Raw genomic sequence first — 20,702 nt, forward strand, 5'->3', positions numbered from 1 at the left:
TCAGGGATTAATATAGTTAACTCTTTATATGAATGTCTGCTCACCCCAGGGTTGAATGGGATGGAGTAGTCTCACTCATGGTCATCACGTTACCCAGATTGTGTAATCAGGATGGATTTCACTGTGGCTAAGGAAAACAAAGGTATAAAACCAGGGAGTTCTAGCAGAGAGGAAGAAAGGAGGCTTCTACCCAGAGGAAGAGAGGAAGAAAGTGGAAGATATTTCTCAGAGATGAGCCCAAAGCAGTTTCTGTTTTCTTCTAGCCTCAGGCGGGGTCTAACTTTTAGGACTCTAGGCCCCAGAGTGACTAGAGGGAATTAACTGCGGCCTCCCACGAACTTCTACCAAGCTTGGGCCAGAGACACTCATCTATTCCAATGTGGAAGATCGCTCAGTCATGAGATCTGTGATTTGCCTCCTCCTCCACCTCTGGAAGCTAGCCAAGGCTTCCTGGCATGGGATTTCCATCTGGGACAACTAGGACTAGTCCTAGTGAGCTCTGGGCTTCAGCAGAAACTGGACTTATGGGTGTTTCCAGGGTGATTCTGCATTCTGGGGTCATTCCTAGAGACATCCTTGACCGTCAGGCTCTGTGAACCTGTCAGCTGAGGCTGGGTCATGTGATGTTCTTACTCCTTCTTTTGGGTCTCCTCCACATTCCCATCACTTCATCCCTGCTGTTAAAAACCTAGCTCAACCTGTTGGGAAGAGCACTGGGTGTTGCATGTGGGTGATGAATCACTGGAATTTGCTCCCGAAACCACTGCTGCACTGTATGTTAACTAACTTGAATTTATATAAAAACAAACAAACAAACAAAAAACACCCAACACAAAAACCTAGTCCAGTCTTATTACTTTTCATCTGGACCCAGACTGAAAGCAGTTTCTATCTCATGGACCAATTCCAGTTAATGGGCAGGGGCTATAGGAATCCATGTTGACCAGAATTTTGAGTTTAGCAGGAAAGAGTGGTTGTCCATTAATAGTGGTTGTTCAATAATTAATGTCTATTAATAATAAATGGGCACGGGGGAAAATAGCAGCATGCGTCCCAATCGGGTCTCTTACCTTAGCCTTCTGAGGGCAATGCTTACTTCTACTTACTTTCAGAAAAAGGTTAATCTTCTAGAAGCATTAGTTGATAACATCTCATCTAAAACTTCACCCCCACCCCACTTTAGCAACTGACACCTGTTCTACCTTTGTTATCCCTATCTAATTACATATGTATGTACATGTGTATGTGTGTGTGTGTGTGTGTATAATCACACCATCCCTTTGTCTTTTAGCTCCATCACCCTCTTTCTCCCAGTCTATTGGCTGTTCATCTCTACTCTGGTCTCCTAGCTCATCACTGACATCATGGCTGGATCCCAGGGTACAATCCTTTGGTCACTCTCTTGTCAGCAACCTCTACCTCCTTGTTCCCTACCTTCTGCTATGTCAGTCCTGCAATCCTTTCCTGTGGATAGACCTATTTTCTGTCTGTCTTCCTACATGAGGGCTCCTGAAGGCAACAGAAGGAATTCACACTCTTGCGGTCTCTCCTCTGACCTCAGCTGGATCCTCAGCATGGCCACCCTTGGTCAACATCCTTTCCTCCCTTGTTCTCCCAACTGCTATCTTATACCTTCACCACAGCACCTCTGTCCTCTCCCCAGCCATGGCCACCCTCCTCTTAGCAAATGACTAAGTCTTCTGTTTTAGCTCACGCTGCTATAACAAAATACCTTCAACTAGGTGACTTAAACAACAATAGATTTCTCACAGTTGTGGAGGTTGGGAAGTCCACGATCAAGTGTTTGCAAATTCAGTGTCTGGTGAGAGCCCTCTTCCTGGTTTGCAAATGGCTGCCTTCTTGCCATGTCCTCACATGGTAGACAGAGGGAGAGCTCTGGTCTTTTCTTCTTATGAAGGCACTAATTCCATCATAGGGGCTACACATTCATAAGCTCATCAAAGCCTAATTACCCCCTCCTCCAAAGGCCCCACCTCCTAATACCATAACATTTGGGATTAGAGCTTCAACATATGACTTTTTAAAAGATATTTTATTTATTTATTTGACAGAGAGAGAAGACACAGCGAGAAAAGGAACACAAGCAGGAGGGATCAAAGGGAAGAAGCAGTCTTCCTGCTGAGCAGGAAGCCCAATGAGGGGCTCGACCCCAGGACCCTGGGATCATGACCTGAGCTGAAGGCAGATGCTTAACAACTGAGCCACTCAGGTGCCCCAACATATGACTTTTGTGGGGACACAAATATTCAGTCCATAGCAGCTTCTATTTTATGAACTCCTTCAACTCCCACCCTCAGAACTTCAGCTCTCTGGCCATCACATCCAGCCCTCTCCTCCACTTTCAAGGGAAGAGCTGGATTTCCTCCTGTATAGAGCCTCCTTTGGGACTCTGGCCTTTTGCTCTCTCCTTTCTCCTTCTTCTCCCCATTTCTGATCCCTTCCCAGCAGCCTAGAAACATGGTCATGTCTCTCTCTTCTTAAAATAACACACTCTTGGGGCGCCTGGGTGGCTCAGTGGGTTGAGCTGCTGCCTTCGGCTCAGGTCAGGATCTCAGGGTCCTGGGATCGAGTCCCACATCGGGCTCTCTGCTCAGCAGGGGGCCTGCTTCCCTTCCTCTCTCCCTGTGATCTCTTTCCTTTCTCTCTTAAAAACAAACAAACAAACAAACAAAAAACACACTCTTTCCCCAGCCAGGCTGCCACTGTCCAGCTCCGTCACAACGAAGCTGCTAGAAAGAGTCAATTCCTTCATGACCCTGTCCACTTTGCTATCTTACCTGTCCACTTTGCATGGAGCTAATCACTGTTCTTGGCCTTTTGGATACCAAACTGTCCTGGTTCTTCTCTTTTCTCCTTGACTTGTCCTCCTCGAGACTTACCCTTTAAATGATGGAATAGCCTGAACATTTGAAAGTGGTTTCTAAAGCCAAAGGCTGATCCTGTAAACCCTGTGCCATGTTCTAGTTCTTTCAGAGCTGTTACCAGATGAAGAGACAACGAGCTTCCAGGGCAGGCTTTGGAAGGTAGACTATTGTCACTCCTGGGGATGAAGAAGATGGAGAGAGAACATTGTTTCCAATGCAGGGAAAAATACGAAGAACACTCATGTTGCACGGATTCCTAATTGAAACTAAGCCTTCAGCTCTGGCTAAAGAATGTGAAAAATGTAAATTTCCTGTTCGAATGCCTGTATTTAATTGTATTGTCACGAAGAGGGTACCTAAATACCTGTGTGCAGTGAGGGCAGCAGCTAGAACTAACTTGTTGGCCCAGTTCAGGGACCTGAAACATCCAAGACACCACCAGGGTTTCGCTTGTTTCAAAGAGGGTCTGCAGAAGGCCTTTTTCCAAGTTCTGGATGTCGAGATAGGGCCCTCAATAAAGGGCAGAGAAAAGAAAGACTTCCCTTAAACTCCTTTATGAAATGGAGAACTTGCCCTGAGTGGGAGGGTTTGAGCTCAGGGTCCCAAAAAACGTTTGAGAATCAGACCTTGCCACTTTCTAATCGGTCTGGTTGAGACTGGTCCTGGAGTCATGGGACAGGGCAGGAGATCTGAAGCTGGTAGGCCCGTATTTTCTGAGGCCTGCAGGGCAAACTTGCCTCTACATGGAGCCAGGAAGCTCAGAGCCCAGGGCCGGAACAACCCGAGGAACCTCTCTGAGCTCCGGTGAATGTTGATATTCTACAAAACCAGGTGGTGCCTAAAATCAAATACCTCTTTGTAACTCGTACCCTTGCTTTCTCTTCCTGTAGCCAGTGAGACTTGGAAAATAAGCTGCCTTTGGAAACGTAGCCCAGAGGTAAACAACTGAGCAGCACACCAACCTATTGGAGAAGTTCCACTTTGTCTGCCGAGTGTGGGTTTTGGAATAATAACGCTCTTCTTCATAAGCTGCATTCCAGTTTCGAGAGCCCTGTGACTGTAACCATTCATGTCCATAGACAATTAGTCTCTCAAAGTCCTTTTCAAGCTGGGGAGGATTTCGTGTCTGCTCCATACCAGCTCTGAGGGGGAGGGGGTGTGCCACAGCGAGGCGGGACTCGAGATTTGAAAATATAATCAGATTCACCATTTGAGAAACCAGAGTGCTAATTTCCTAAAGTGCTTAGTCACTTTGAACCCTTGACTGCCTCCTCTGTGACTGGGCCCAGTGTGGATCTGAGTGAGTCATTTATGGGGGTAGGGCAAATGTAGGAGAGAAGAGCAGGACTTTTTTTTTTTTTAATATTTTATTTATTTATCAGAGAGAGAGAGGGGGAGAGAGCGAGCACAGGCAGACAGAATGGCAGGCAGAGGCAGAGGGAGAAGCAGGCTCCCTGCCGAGCAAGGAGCCCGATGTGGGACTCGATCCCAGGACGCTGGGATCATGACCTGAGCCGAAGGCAGCTGCTTAACCAACTGAGCCACCCAGGCGTCCCAAGAGCAGGACTTTTTACCAATCTCAGACTTATTGTCTAAATGAATTTGGCATCTGGTTGGTGTTCCTTGCATCTCATCATTTTATTTTATTTTTTTTTTTTTCAAAAAAGGACATTGGGAAATAGACTTCAGTTGTTTCAGTGGAAGATAGAAGCAGTAGTTAACCTACATTTGGTGCTATAGATCCTTCCAGTATCTGTCCTGTGTGCAGAATCCCCACTTTTTCTCAATTTCCAGTGAAGTTATGGAGTCCAAAAAGAGATGGAGAGAGAGCATTTGGAAGAGCTGCCCACCCAAAATGAACACAACCCAATTCCAGATGACTTGCCTCCATGTTGGATGGGGCTTTCATATTGTTTTCTTTTTTCCTTTGAGACTGGTTTTCATTATCCATTGTTTCTCTAAGTGGATGAAAACTGAAAACTATGGGTATTATATTTTTAAAATTATTTTTATTAATATATAATGTATTATTTGGGAGTATTACATTTTAATTTGGGCCAGTACTGTTCTAACAATTAGGAATTTAACTGATTAAAAAAAAAAAAACAACTCAATTTGCTGGCGTGAAAAAAAATCATTTTCCAAAATTTTTCATATGTTGACACAGAAGGATAGGGAAAGCCATTTATGATCAAAATAAAGTATTTTCAAATAGTAGACTATTACTTAGTTCCACATTTCTTTTATTACCCACAGATAATGGGATCCTTGTAGGAGTCCCCAGCAAGCTGGTCACTACCAATCTCATCCCATAGCATTCTTTCTTTTCTTATTAACTCTTATTGAGTGGTTTGAGACAGAAAACCATTCTTTCCAATATTAGAACTTCCAAAAAGAACGATTTTAAAGAATTAATCATATTCATTCTTTAGAGCAGAGCCAGAATAAATGTGATGTGATGCATTATCACACATCCTCCATTTGTGAATAGAAAGACATCAACTAGGAATTAATGTGCTTGCTATAAACTTAGGGAAACAAATTAAAATCCCCATTCTATATAAAAGATCTAGTTAGTTTATCTGCTATTTGCCTTATCACTTGAAAATGTAAAAAATGCCATTTATACAAATTATATAGTTTGGGTCATATTTTATTTTCTAGACTATTTCAGTAATTTCTTACCTAATAGATTTGCAGCTTTCATATGCTTTTGTTATTTATTATTGTTGTTTTTATAAGTTAGAATATACTACTGGTGGTCAAATTGTTCTTTAAGTTGTATAAGCTATTTACCTTAAAAACAGGGCAATTCAATAGTTTAGTATCTACCTACATCCAGGAAATAAATATCTGACCTCAATACCAGTCTACACTATTTCACAGAACCTAGATTTAGTCTTCAGAATTCTGGAGGGGAAAGTGAAAGAGGAGAGTGACTTGCTTAGTTTTTAATGGGATAGAACACAAATGTGCTCACTGCCCCTAAAAGGTCAAAAGAGAAACCACTTTGACCCAACAATCTGCGAATATTTAAAATCTGTCTAGTTCAATTCTTTCCAATTCCTGGAACTTTCAGGAAAACACATACACACACACACACACACACACACCAAATGCACATACACACACATACCCCACACACACTTTAAAAAATGGTTCAGCCTGGTTCCTTAGAGAAGGAGTAATGTAATGAAGTTACTAATCATCTCATTAGGCCTGTTTCCTTAAGAACTCACAGAATAGGGACACCTGGGTGGCTCAGTTGGTTAAGCAGCTGCCTTCAGCTCAGGTCATGATCCCAGCATCCTGGGATCGAATCCCATATCGGGCTCCTTGCTTGGCAGGGAGCCTGCTTCTCCCTCTGCCTCTGCCTGCCACTCTGTCTTCCTGTGCTCGCTCTTGCTCCTCTCTCTCTGGCAAATAAATAAATAAAATATTAAAAAAAAAAAAAAAGAACTCACAGAATACTTATGACCTTTTCATTCATACCATACTTGCTTGTGTTCTAGACATCAGGGTGTTTGACTGGTCTTGTCAGTACATTTCACTATCAGGTAGGCAGGGTTAGGGAGACGCTGAGTGAAATTGAAAAATCAGAATTGACTGATTCTTATTATTTGGTTATATAACCTGTAACATAAACAGAATTTGTGTAGCTCCTTAGGATTTAAGTTAAGGCACTCAAAGGAGAGTGGACCTGGAAGAGACTCATGTGATTTGTAAATGGATCCCAATAACTCTTATGAACTACTTCTTCAATTCCCATTTTTGCTTCCAGAGTTTGTTAAAATACTGGCCCTCAACTCCCACCTAATCAACCTCTTATTCTCTGGACTAGATATTGAGTGCTATATAAATAATACTCCACTTTGCATAGAAGTCATCTAAGGATGCGAGTTTCACTTATATAGCTGTAGCTCCAAAGACACAGCTGGAAGACACAACTGTATTCCTGTGCACCTGGGCATCTGAGCTTCAGGAGCAGGGTCAGGACATGACAATTGACTGGCTGGCCTTCTGGGGATTCCACAGCTACAGTGGCTACCATAATCAGGTGGGCTGGGGGATTCCTGGGTTTTCCATTACCTCTACCCCACCATGGAGTGAAGATGCTGTAGAATAACCCACAAAGCAGAAGCAGAAAAGCAGGTGTTTAGCCACTAACAAAGCAAATGTTAATCTCTCCCCCTCCCTGACCATCCAATCAGTTGAACATCTCAAGAAAAAAGACTGAGAACCCCCAGAAGGAAGGAATTCTATCTTTGGGCTTGACTGTAACATCAACTCTTCTTCCCTGAGTCTTCAGCCTGCCATGTAGATTTCTTGTTAATTCCCACCATTGTGTGAGAGAATTCCTTAAAACCTCTTTCTCTCATCTGTCTCCTATTGGTGCTGTTTCTCTGGAGAACCCTAACTAATAAAGTGGGGAAGGTAGGCATTGAAACAATGGGTACAATAATATTCCTGAACTTTTTTTTTTTTTTTTAAAGATTTTATTTATTTATTTGACAGAGAGAGACCACAAGTAGGCAGAGAGGCAGGCAGAGAGAGAGAGGAGGAAGCAGGCTCCCTGCTGAGCAGAGAGCCCGATGCGTGACTCGATCCCAGGAACCTGAGATCATGACCTGAGCCGAAGGCAGCGGCGTAACCCACTGAGCCACCCAGGCGCCCTATTCCTGAACTTTTAATGATGTTTCATTTTCCTGTTTTTTTCTCCCTTTGTCTATCCCTCAAGCCAAGCTACTTGGTACTTAGTGCCCATTTCTTTAAGGCAGATGTAACAGAAAAAAATAAATGAAACTTTCTGGCATTGGCCTCCAAAAACCTAACAGCCCTTAGGGAATTCTGAGGACTCTGTTTAGAGTCAAAATATTTGGGTGATACAGAGAGCCAGGGGAGCAGTGTTTCCCCTGGACTGGAAGTGATGCCTGAGGAAAGGTAGGAGGAGGGACATGAAGAGGCAAGAAATGTTATCAGTCCTGAAGATCCAGTGGGTGCAGAGGGTGGATCAAGTGAAGGCAAGACCCTGGCTACAAAAAGGCTGTGCAGTGAGTCTGGACAAATAGTTCTTACTCAGAGTTCTTACACTGTCTCCAGGCAGAAAGTCCTTTCTCCCAAATGAGACATAAAAGCCACAGTGAGAGTCCACTACCACTTGTGAAGGGGCAAGTAGCCCAGGATCTCCTCTTGACAGTGATCTGCCTGTCTCCATGGCCTATAATTAGGAGGATGAAGGATGTCTCAGTTGACATCCTTGTAAACAGGAGAGTCAAGATCAGTGGGCCTTCACCATTCCAACAAACTGGCACAACTTAAATGTTTGGAAGTTAGACAATACCCAAGAAGCTCCAGATTGGCTTAGATAAGTTTCCACCACTCTGTAGAATGTTTTCTGTAGAATGAAAACTCAATGGTTTTGAGAAAAATATATGTCTTCATCATCTAAACTGAAACAAGCAGCATACAAGAATGGGATAGTTTTGCAGAACTGAAAGGTGGCCTTGAGGCCACGTGGAGCACAGTGAGTGGAGGAAAGTAGCCCAAGGTGAGACTGGGAAGATGGGCAGCGGTCAGATTGCATAGGACTGCATAGAACATGTCAGAGAATTTATATTTTAAGTGAGTTGGAAGGTGTCGAAGTATTGTAAACACTGCCCAATTTTTAAAGATCACATCCATTGCTATGTGGAGAATGGGTAGCCTGTGTACAGGTTGGGACAGCAGTTGAGAAGGTGAGAGGAGATGGTTGCTCAAACCAGATGGGGGGTAATGGAGCAAGTGGATGGATCCTTGAAGTATCTTATTGGTAGAATAAGCATATCTTGCCATTGGGGTAGATTTGGGAAGTGAGGCAAAGTGAGGAGTCAATAAGAACTCTCAAGTTTCTGTTTGAGTAATGAATGGAAGATGAAACCATTTACTGAAAGGGGGATATGTGGGGAGAAAACAAGTGTGTGTAAAGAAATCCAAACTTCTGTTGTGGGCATAAGTTTGAGACACCTGAGAGATAACCAAATGGAAATCTCCAGAAGGTGTGAATGGTGTGGAGTAGACAAAGAAGATGTCTGAGTTGAAGATAAGAATGTCATCACCATTAGGCTTTGCTGCTTTTTGTTTCTTTGTCTTTGCCTTTTCTCTAGACCCTGCACCTGCCCAATTCCCTATCATCCTTCGGGTCTCAACTTCAATGCCGCTTTCTCAAAGACACCACCTCTACCCCCTACCCCAGTATCAATCAGTGTGAATTAGGCTCTTTACTGGACTCTGTATTTCAATTTTTTTCTTCAAAGCACTTATTATGGTTTGAAATTAAAGATTTATGTCTGCTTGTTCTTTAGGAATGAATCTCAGTCCACGATGAGATGCTCTAGAAAAAAATGACTTTACTTTTCTATGAGGAAATCATTTTGGCTCTAATTTGAGGAAGAGAAGGCAGGTAGAAAAGAAAAGAAGGCCCAGAGCGGAGTGCAGATTGCCACATTTACAGATCATACAGATGAGAAGTTGACAAAACCACCCAAGAAAGAGCTAAGAGGAAGCAAAGGATCTGGGCTGCCACGGAGACAAGAGTTGGGAGGGAGCATGTCAGGACCAAGGGTGTGTCACTGTATCAGATGCTACTGAAAAGTTAAGTATGTAAAGACTGGAACGACTGTTAGATTTACAGCATAGTGGGCGCGGGGTCCTTTGTAAGAACAGTTTGGGTGGAGCATTGTGGGTAGAAGGCCAGCTGCAGTGAGAAAAAGAACAAATGGAAAGGAGGAATGGGAAAGAATATGTGAACACTCCTTGTTCCAAGGAGTGGTATTATTGGAGGAGAGAGAAGAAGACAGTAGCTAGAGAGTCTATGGGGTTAAAGGGGATGTTAGAGCTGCATGGTACAGAAGCAGGTCTGTGTACAGGCGGGAACCATGATTGAGAGGTGGAGTGGAGAGAAATAATAACAAAAGGAATTAGAGATGAATAAGGATGGCAGAGGAGGGGAAAGAGTCCTTCCCAAAGGGAATGGAACCAAGGAGACTTTGAAGCCCACCACCAGAGCAGCCCCCAGCCATGCCCAGATCCAGACGAGCCAGGAGGCTCCCTTGCAGCCTGCAGGCCAAAGAGGAGATGGCAGCTGCTCATGGAGAGGAGGCCATTGTTTCGGCTAAGTGGTTAGGCAGTCCGTCGGCAGCCAGACCCTGGCCCCTGGCCAGCTCCATGTTGGGAGCCGAGTAACGAGTCTTCTGGCAGGTGTTGTGAAAGAGGAAGGCCCGTGTGGGTGAGCACTGAGCAGCGAGCGGGAGGGCGGCCAAGATCCAAGTCAGAAAGAGCACACTCCGTGGGAGTCTGCAGGGAAAGGGCTGAGAGGTATCACCACCACCCCCCTCCTTTGTTTCCCTTGACTACACAGCCTCTAACCAAAGGGGTGGGGGTGCAGTTTAACCCATTTCTCTTATTACCTCCCCGTTCTGCCACTTCTGGGTGCCGGCCCCTACAGACACCGGGCCCTTCTGTAGGAGCAGATGGCCACAGCTCCCAGCTGCCCTGGAAGGAAAGCAGAGGGATGCTGTTGAGGGGGCCTCTGCAGCCCCCCCGACCCCCCACCGCTAACCTCACCTTCACAGGGGAGAGCCTGGAGTGAGGAGGCCCAGGCGGGGTGGAGGTGGGGGGGCCAGCCCTGGCTGCTCTGTGGGAGGCCCCAGCTGGCTAAACCACAGAACCACACACAGAAGCAGAGCTGCAAGGCCCCAGAAGGAGGTCTGCAACAACACACCAGAACAATCGTCCAGCGTCCCCACCCGCCTTAGGGCAGTGCTTTTCAAACTTAACATGCAAGAGAATTAACAGGGGTATGGGTTAAAATGCAAGTTCTGAGTCCACAGATCTGGGGCAGGGCCCGAGAGTCAGCATTTCTAAAAGCAGGGTGATGGGCTGCTTTTGTTGCTCCCACCACACCCTGCATAGCAAGGCCTGAGACCCCATGGAGGTAAGACCTGAAAACCGCATCGAAGCTGATACCACAAACTCTTCACCACATGGCAGTCACATATGCACAAGGGACAATCTTCTTTCCTTTGACACCCAAGACAGTGAGCCCAGCCCCACATGCTTATTGCCAAATTGTTGCCCTATCCCTTCACCCCTTCTCAGAGGCTGCCAGAATTCAGAGGCTCTCAGAATCACGTGGGACACTAGTTGAAAATACAGGTACCCTTCCCCCCTTCTCTTTCCTAGGGGAGCCGATTCAAGAGGTCTGGGGCAGGACGCAAGAATATGTATTTTTATTAAGTTTCCCCAGCTGATTCTGACCCAGGTATTTTCATTGTACACACCTGAGAAACACTAAGTAGAGGCCGAGGGTTCATGGTTTTCCGGGGACACATGTTTTGAGATCTGCAAATCTGAAGGCTTGACAGAAAGCTGCTTTGACTCAGAAGCTTAGGTGACAGGGTTGGCATTTTGGGCAGGGGACTCTGCTAAATCTTCTCTCACATCACCCTAGGGGGTTATTTTGATCACACATTGGATTGATCCTACCTTGGCACACCAGCTGGTGCCCCCCCCCGCCCCGGTTGGTGAGAATATTTTTCAACATTGGTGATGGATTTGAACAGACTGATCAGGTCCCCCAGGAACTAGTGAAACGTCCCTACTAACTGCTCTGTCCTCTCCTTTGTGGGAGGGTGTGTAGGTCTTTTAGTCACTTCCGTTCGGAACATAGGTAAGACAAACCCGCTAAGGTGGTAGGCAGGAATCTTATCCCACCATCTACGTTATGTGACAAATGTCACATTAATTTGCTCTATTTACATGTGATTCTAAGTCTCAAATTCCCCAAATTTGAGCTCAGTCATTATTGGAGATCTTAATATACCTCCAGGATAGTGTGAAGATTCCCCACAGACCCTCAGGTCTTTCAACTCGCTCTGGTCCCTTTTCAAGATTGTTATCTAAGCTTGCATGGCCCCTTTGATTAGTGACTTTAATCAGGGGCCACGCTCTGTACTTAGATCACCTTGGAGGCTGGGAATGCTCTGCTTGGGATCCAGCTCCCTGGGTGCCCTGGTCAGCATTCTCCTCTGGAAATCCTGCTAGTTTTCCAGGACTCTTTGAGAGAGAGTAGGCTAGAGGTCAACATAAACTTTAGAACCTGTGGGCCCATAACCTTCTCAGCCTCGGGGAGTCTGCCCCACTCTGTCTTGCTGCTTCTGCCTTCTTTCCCTCCCCACTTAGCATAAACCTGCCAAGAAGCTTAGGCTTTGGCAAAACAAAAGCCAGAGAAAGAAGTTGTCTGTAACATAAACGGTTTTGAAAGAACATCGAATTTTCAAAAGGTTAAAAGGCACGGCCTTCACATAAATATAAAATGAACACATGTTCAAGACTGTATTCAACTCCAATTTATGAGGGAACCGGCAGGACACTAAACTGCTCTAAACAGCAACTGAGAATCTTGTACATGACCTAGTAGATTGCTGGGTCAGATACAAAACTGGTTAAAATGCCAACAGGGCCACAAACCATAACCTTGAGGGTTATCTGTTCTGCTGGACAGAAATTATTTGCATCTCTACCCAACAAAGAGCTCTAGGTTAACCTTACCCCTGCATAGTTGTAAAATAGCCTTAATTAGTAAATAGAAAGTCAGGTCCAGCACTGTTCTAAAATAATACCCAGTTCTACTCTCTCTTGCCTATTTCCAAGTTCGGACACTTTTTCTACTGGAAGAAAACTCAAAAAGCCCAGCTACCTTCTTGGAACAGGGAAGGAGAAAACTAGCCAGGCTAAACCTCAGAATAATATCTCAATTATGCCATCACAGAAATATATAACCCCCTTTAATATGACTCCATTCTTTTTTTTTTTTTTTTTAAAGATTTTATTTATTTATTTGACAGAGAGAAATCACAAGTAGATAGAGAGGCAGGCAGAGAGAGAGAGAGAGAAGCAGGCTCCTCGCCGAGCAGAGAGCCCGATGCGGGACTCGATCCCAGGACCCTGAGATCATGACCTGAGCCGAAGGCAGCGGCTTAACCCACTGAGCCACCCAGGCGCCCAATATGACTCCATTCTTAAGCTAGCAAAGAATCTATGTCTTTGCCTAGGGTAGGGGGATGAAAAGGACATAAAACTTCTTCTCGCACCATATTAAACACCCACGTGGACCCTCAGCCCTCTGGCCTGTCCCTGAAGCGCATTTATAGACCTTCTGCACACTGCTTAAAAACCCATGAAGAAACAGGGAAAGCCCACTCGATTTCATTACTGAGATGATAGCTCCCCATTCCAGTGCCAAAACCTGCATGCTTTCTACAGTCTGCTGCCTGCTAACCTGGCTTAGTCACAAGGAGTGCCTGGGTGGCTCAGTTGACTGGGCATCTGTCTTCAGCTCTGGTTGTGGTCTCCAGGTCCTGGAATCGAGAATCGAGGCCCATGTCAGGCTCCCTAGAGCCTAATTCTTCCTCCCCTCTCTTGCTTGTGTGCACGCTCTCTCTCTCTCTCTCAAATTAAAAAAAAAAAAAAAAAAATCTTAAAGAAAAAAAACCTGGCCTAGTCACAAGATGGAGGAGAATTTCTGGATACTTTGAGACAACCTATGGTTGTCCTAGGTATAGTATGCCATACCTATGGCTGCGCATTGTTACGATGAGGGGACAACCAGAGAAATGCACCTGTGGGGAGAATTCTCTTTCCTTAGTCAGCTGCAGTGACCTCTCTCACTTTCCCAGGTCTTGCTCTGTGCATCTGAGCCGTCAAGGAGAGACCCGCTTGCTGTGAGCAGATAGTGTTTGCCTTCCTTCGTTCTTCTTGGGTTTTGCCTTTGAGGCTCGCAGCTGCTCCCTCTGCCACATCTTTTCTTTATTTAATATGAAGGTCATTGGGAAGTCAGCCTTCAGGCAGGCGTCAGTGTAACCTCTGGCAGAGATCCTGAGTGGGGGATCATAGAGATCGTGAGAAAAATGTCAAGCCATCGCTCTAACCGGATGTGTCCCAAGATGGGAGGAAGGAGGGTCTCCCAGAGGAGAAACTGTTATTTATTGCAAATCTTTTGGATTGAAAGCCAAAGCTACACAGAGAGGTTAGAGAAGTGAGTTAACCCCCAAACCTCTCTGAAATACTCAGCTGCCCAGATTCCCTAGTGGATTTGCAATCTGAAATTGTTGCTTTAACCCTTTAGGATTGTGGTTCTGAAACCATCAATGGACGGCCTGTTAAAACGAAATCCTGAACCTCATCTGCCAGAGTGTCCAATTCAGCGGCCCATGAATTTGCATTTCTAACAAGTTCTCAAGTGATGCTGCTGTTCCTGCTTCAAGGAACACACTTTGAGAATTCCTGCTCTAGACCAATGCTTCTCAAACTTTACACGATAATCACTCAGGGAATCTTTTTTAAAATGCAGATTCTGAATCAGTGGGTCTGGGGTGGAGTTTGCTATTCTGCCTTTCTAACAAGTTCCTTGATGATGTCTACACTGCTGGTCCTCAGACCACACTTAGAGTGGCAAGAGTCTGACCTAGTGGTTCTCAACCCTGGTTGCACATTATAAACATCTGGAGGAGTTTTTGAAAAATCCCTACACAAAGAATTAAATCAGAATTTCTGGGAACGAGGTCCAGACATCAAAAGATTTTAAAGTCCCCCTGATGAATACAGTGTGCAGCCAAGACTAAAGACTATTGTTTTAGGACAGAGGTTCCCAATCCGACTGCATATTTTAAATGCATGAGATCCTTTTGCAAAATACCTATTCTTGAGTCATATGCCTAATACCCTGCTAACCAGTTTCTGCAATCTGTTATTCAAGTACACACACACACACACACACACACACATACACACACACACATACACACACACATCCTTAAAGCCTTCTGTAGTTTCTCCTTGCCTTTAGAATGAAAACAAAAATCAATTTCTGGACATGGAGCCTGGTGTCTTTCTATTTTAAAAAATACCCACAGTGATTTAACCGCAAAACCAGGATGGAGAACCACTGCTTAATCACATTCTACCTCCTCTTTAACCTTTGACCATTAAAGGCAGTCTGCTCTGCTCACCCAGGCAAGTAGAAACCTGCTTTAGGCAGCAGCCCTGGATTGCTGACCCATCTCACTTGCCTGCTCAGCCTACTGGTCCTACTTTCGTCACGGTCTTTGCCTGACCCTCTGCATTTATTCCTTGCCTCCCCACAGCGGCCTTGGGGCTCCTACATGTTTTGACTCAGTGTTGGCCCCCCTTCTCTGGTTCGGACCCTGCTCCACATTCTCCTATACCCTGGCTTCACTCTTGGTTCTACATACTCTCTCAGCCTCAGCCTCTCCCCCATCCTCCAATACTGGCTGCCCGCTTAGCCTCCCATCTTCCAGGTCAACTATGTAGACCTTTTGCAAATATTTACCATGGGCCTCCAATGTGCCAAGCAGCCAAGCACTGTTCTGGGCAGGGACTGCCATGTGAACCAAAACAAACACAGTTATGACCCTTGGAGACCTTTACATTCTGGTGTGGGAGACAGTGATCAAAAATTTCCTAGGGAAATAGGCCATAACTACTGATTATTAGAGGAAGAGATAGGTACCATGGTTTATTTTAGCTCACCAGGCACAGGTAAAACATCCAAAAGGATGTTCAAAATGGACTTCCATTTAAAAAAAAAATTTTTTTTTTAATCTTTATTTCAATTCAATTTAGTTAGCATATACTGTATTAGTTTCAGGGGTAGAATTCAGTGATTCATCAGTTGCATATAACACCCAGTGCCCATTACATCAAATGTCCTCCTTACTGTCTGTCACCCAATTACCGCATCTTCACACCCACCTCTCCTCCAGCAACCCTCAGTTTGTTACCTGGAGTTCAATATCCCCTATGGTTTGCCTCCCTCTCTATTTTTGTCTTATTTTATTTTTTTCCCCTCCCTTCCCCTATGTTCATCTGTTTTGTTTTACTCATATGGTATTTGTTTCTTACAAATAGCATATGAGTGAAATCATATGGTATTTGTCTCTCTTTGACTGACTTATTTTGCTCAACATAATACCCTCTAGTTCCATCCATGTCATTGCAAATGGCAAGATTTCATTCTTTTGATGGCTGAGTAGTAGTCCTGTGTGTGTGTGTGTGTGTGTGTGTGTGTGTGCGTGTGTGTATTACATCTTCTTCATTCATCTGTCAATGGACATCTGGGCTCTTTCCATAGTTTGGCTCTTGTGGATATTACTGCTATAAATGTTAGGGTACATGTGCCCATTTGAATTGTTATGATTCTATCCTTTGGATAAATACCTAGTAGTGTGATTGCTGGGACATAGGGTAGCTCTATTTTTAACATTTTAACCTCCATACTGTTTTCCAGACTAGCTGTACTGGTTTGCATTCCCATCAGCAGTGTAAGAGGATCCCCTCTCTCTCTGCATCCTTGCCAACATCTGTCAATTCCTGACTTGTTAATTTTAGCCATTCTGATGAGTGTCAGGTGGTGTCTCACTGTGGTTTTGATTGTATTTCCCTGATGCCAAGTGATGTGGAGCATTTTTTTCATGTGTTTGTTAGCCATTTGTATGTCTTCTTTGAAGAAATGTCTGTTCATGTCTTCTGCCCATTTCTTGACTGGATTTTTTTTTGGGGGGGGTTGAGTTTGATAAGTTCTTTAAGGATTTTGGATACTAGCCCTTTATCTGATAAGACATTTATAAATATCTTCTCCCATTCAGTAGGCTGACTTTTAGTTTTGTTGACTGTTTCCTTTGCTGCGCAAAAGATTTTTTTTTTTATCATGATGAAGTCCCAATAGTTTATTTTTGTTTTTGTTTCTCTTGCCTTGGAGACATGTCTAACAAGAAGTTGCTGTGGCAGAGGTCAAAGAAGTTGCTGCCTGTGTTCTCCTCTAGAATTTTGTTGGATTCCTATCTCACCTTTAGGTCTTTCATCCATTTTGAATTTATTTTTGTCTATGGTATTAGAAAATGTCCTAGTTTCATTCTCCTGCATATGGCTGTCCAATTTTCCCAACACTATTTGTTGAAGAGACTCTCTTTTTTCCATTGGATATTTTTCCTGGTTTGTCAAAGATTAGCTGACCATAGAACCATGAGGGTCCATTTCTGGGTTCTCTATTCTGTTCCTTTGATCAATGTGTCTGTTTTTGTGCAAGTACCATACTCTCTGATGATTATAGCTTTGTAGTAAAGCTTGAAGTCCAGATTTGTGATACCTTCAGCTTTAGTTTTCTTTTTCAACGTTACTTTGTCTATTGAGGTTTTTTCTGTTTCCATACAAATTTGGGGATTATTTGTTCTAGCTCTGTGAAAAATGTTGATGGTATTTTTATCGTGATTGCTTTGAATGTGTAGATTGCTTTGGGTAGCATAGACATTTGAACAGTATTTGTTATTCAAGTCCATGAGCACAGACTCTTTTTCTACTTTTCGTGTCTTCCTCAATTTCTTACATAAAAGTTCAGAGTACAGATCCTTTACCTCTTTCGTTAGGTTTATTCCTAGGCATCTTATGGTTTTGGTGCAATTGTAAATGGGATCGATTCCTTGATATCTCTTTCTTCAGTCTAATTTTTAGTGTGTAGAAATGCAACTGACTTCTGTGCATTGATTTTATATCCTTGGCTTTGCTGAATTCCTGAATGAGTTCTAGCACTATTTTGGTGGAGTCTTTGGGTTTTCTACATAGAGTATCATGTCATCTGTGAAGAGTGAAGGATTGACTTTTTTTTTTTTTTTTTGCCAATTTAGATGCCTTTAATTTCTTTTTGTTGTCTGATTGCTGAGGCTAGGACTTTCAGTACTATGTTGAACAACAGTGGTGAAAGTGGACATCCCTGCCGCATTCCTGATCTTAGGGGAAAAGTTCTCAGTTCTATCCCATTGAGGATAATATTTGCTGTGAGTTTTTCATATATGCTTTTATGATATTAAGGTATATTCCCTCTATTTCTACATGGTGGAGAGTTTTTATCAAGAAAGGATGCTATATTTTGTCAAAAACATGGTTCTTGTCCTTTCTTTTATTAATGTGGTGTATCACAGTGATTGCTTTGTGGATGTGGAACCACCCTTGAATCCCAGGAATAAATCCCACTCAGTCATGGTAAATAATCCTTTTAATGTACAGTGGATCCTATTAGTGAGTCTCTTGATGAGAATTTTTGCATCCATGTTCATCAGGGATATTGACCTGTAATTCTTCTTTTCTTTGTCTGGTTTTGGGATCAAGGTAATGCCTATCATAGAATGAGTTTGGAAGTTTTCCTTCCATTTCTATTTTTTGAAACAGCTTCAGAAGAATAGGTATTAGTTCCTCTTTAAATGTTTAGGAGAATTCTTCTGGGTGGCCGTGTGGTCCTGGAGTCTTGTTTGTTGGGAGATTTTTGATTACTAATTCCATTTTCTTTGCTGTTACGGATCTGTTCAGGTTTTCTGTTTCTTCTTGTTTTGGTTTTGGTAGTTTATATGATTCTAGGAATGCATCCATTTCTTCCAGATTGCCTAATTCATTGGCATATAGTTGCTCATTATATGTTCTTATAATTGTTTGTATTTCTTCAGTGTTTGTTGTGATCTCTCCTGTTTCATTCATGATTTTATTAATTTGGGTCTTTTCTCTTTTCTTTTTGATAAGTCTGGCTGGGGATTTATTGATCTTATTCATTCTTTCAAAGAACAGGCTCCTAGTTTCACTGATCTGTTCTACTTTTGTTTTTTATTTCTATATCATTGATCTCTGCTCTAATCTTTATTAATTTTGGCTCCTGCTGGATTTAGATTTTTTGCTGTTCATTTTCCAGCTCCTTTGGGTATAAAGTTAGGTTGTGTATTTGAGACTTGTTCTTTAGGAAGGCCTGTGTAGTTATATACTACCCTTTTAGGATCACCTTTGCTGCATCCCAAAGGTTCTGAACTATTGTGTTTTCATTTTCATTTGCTTCCATGTATTTTTTAAATTCTTCTTTAATTTCCTGGTTGACATATTCATTCTTTAGTAGGATCAAAATGGCCCTTTGTTTTACATTCAAGTCGTGCATCTTCTAATTCATATGCTGTCCATAGAGACTAGAGGTCTGGGAGACACTCCTGTATCTGATTCAGTTGCCTCCAAATCCTTAGCAGTTGAAGTGTTTCCCTCCTCCTTAGCTCTTGGAGGCCATCCCCATCTCGTCCAGTCACTAGAGAACAACAGCAAGAAGAAGAAGAATCGGGGCGCCTGGGTGGCTCAGTGGGTTAAAGCCTCTGCCTTCGGCTCAGGTCATGATCCCAGGGTCCTGGGATCGAGCACCACATCGGGCTCTCTGCTTAGCAGGGAGCCTGCTTCCTCCTCTCTCTCTCTGCCTGCCTCTCTGCCTACTTGTGATCTCTGTCAAATAAATAAATAAAATCTTTAAAAAAAAAAAAAAAGAAGAAGAAGAAGAATCTTCCCCTTGTGCCCTATTTATAATAAAGTGTTCTGGAAGGAGTTGATGGACAGCAGTGAAGGAGGGACTGTCCCAAAGGACTTCATGATTTAGCAGGGAACTCCAGAGCATCTGACCTATGGGGTGTGCTCCTAAAGAACATAAGTGGGTCTTTGAGTGCCAAGAATGGGTGAGAACTGGCCTCTGCACTTGACCCACTGAGAACAGCCTAAGGGAAGATGCTGAAAGAAATAGCTACAATTTCAGGTAGAGAAAAATGATGTGTCAAAAAAAAATCTATATCTTCCTCAACTTGATAAAGACGATCTATAAAAAACTTACAACGAACATCCTTCTCAGTGGTAAGAAACTCAAAGATCTTCCACTAAGATCAGGTGCATAGCAAAGATGTCCCTTCTCATGTCTCCTTTTCAATATAGCACTGGAAAGCATTGCAAATGCAATAAGACTTAATTAATTAATTAAAAGATGTACAGATTGGGAAAGAAAATATCAAACTTTTTGTCCACAGATGACATGGTTGGGGGAGAGCAAAAAGGGGAGGGGAAGGGAGAGGGAAAGGGAGAAGGAGAGATAGGTTCTATTTTCTAAACTGGCTCCTATGAAACCCCCTCTCTTTCTTTATGATTCCCCCCTGCTTTTTTTTAGTTTCCTTAAATGTATTTCAGTATTTTATAACCAAAGAGTCTCAAACCAGACAAGTAGAATCAGAATGTCAGAGATGACCACAATGCCATAAACCCAGGGGAAAACCTAAAGAAGGCTATGAAAACAATGAGGTAGAAATACACCATGCCTGATGCAGGTTTTGACTCTCCTTACTGAAGGACTATTTCCAGTACATGGTTCCCAGGAACATACAGGTTACTAGTCCAAGAATTTCAGAGAGTAGCAAACAAGGTCTGGTGAGGAGATGCTGCATGCCTAGGACTCTGGAGCACCTAATTTATATCTGACCCACCGAGAGATCTGATCATCTGAGATTGACATGAAACTTTAACCCAGGTGAAAAAAATCACCCAGAAATAACGGTATCTCACTAATCATGTACATTTAGATGGTTCTAGTGGTATGCAGTTATTCTTTTTTTTATGTAGTTATCCATCCATTGATTCTATATATATATTTATTTAGCACCTACTAAGTAACAGACATTGGAGGTACCAGAACAAATGAGCCATACTCTGTGTTCTCAAAGGGCAGTGAGTACTGCTCATTCATAGAACTTGAATGGCTTCTAATGATATGCTTTTGTGGGATTCTTTGTTTAAATTCTCTCTTTCCTACTATGTCGTTTTTATAATGGCACGAATCGCGTCTCATGTCTTTTTTGTGTACTAGCAGCTGGCACACAATGGGCACTTAATACATATTTGGTGAGCAGATAATGAATAAAGGGCTTT

At 43.3% G+C, this 20,702-nt stretch overlaps 1 long non-coding RNA gene across 3 annotated transcripts in view; it reads left to right on the forward strand.

The window, feature by feature from the left end:
• LOC131840199 (uncharacterized) overlaps positions 1–5,497 on the forward strand; it is a 36,327-nt gene extending 30,830 nt beyond the window's left edge. For all 3 annotated transcript variants that reach the window (XR_009357256.1, XR_009357258.1, XR_009357257.1), the window contains exons 2-3: positions 2,986–3,187; positions 3,776–5,497. This is a non-coding gene — a long non-coding RNA (uncharacterized LOC131840199). The remainder of the gene's footprint in view (positions 1–2,985; positions 3,188–3,775) is intronic.
• The last annotated feature ends 15,205 nt before the right edge of the window (positions 5,498–20,702 follow it).

This window comes from Mustela lutreola, chromosome 9 (genome assembly GCF_030435805.1).
Source record: "Mustela lutreola isolate mMusLut2 chromosome 9, mMusLut2.pri, whole genome shotgun sequence".
In the NCBI taxonomy this organism is placed as follows: Eukaryota; Metazoa; Chordata; class Mammalia; order Carnivora; family Mustelidae; genus Mustela; species Mustela lutreola.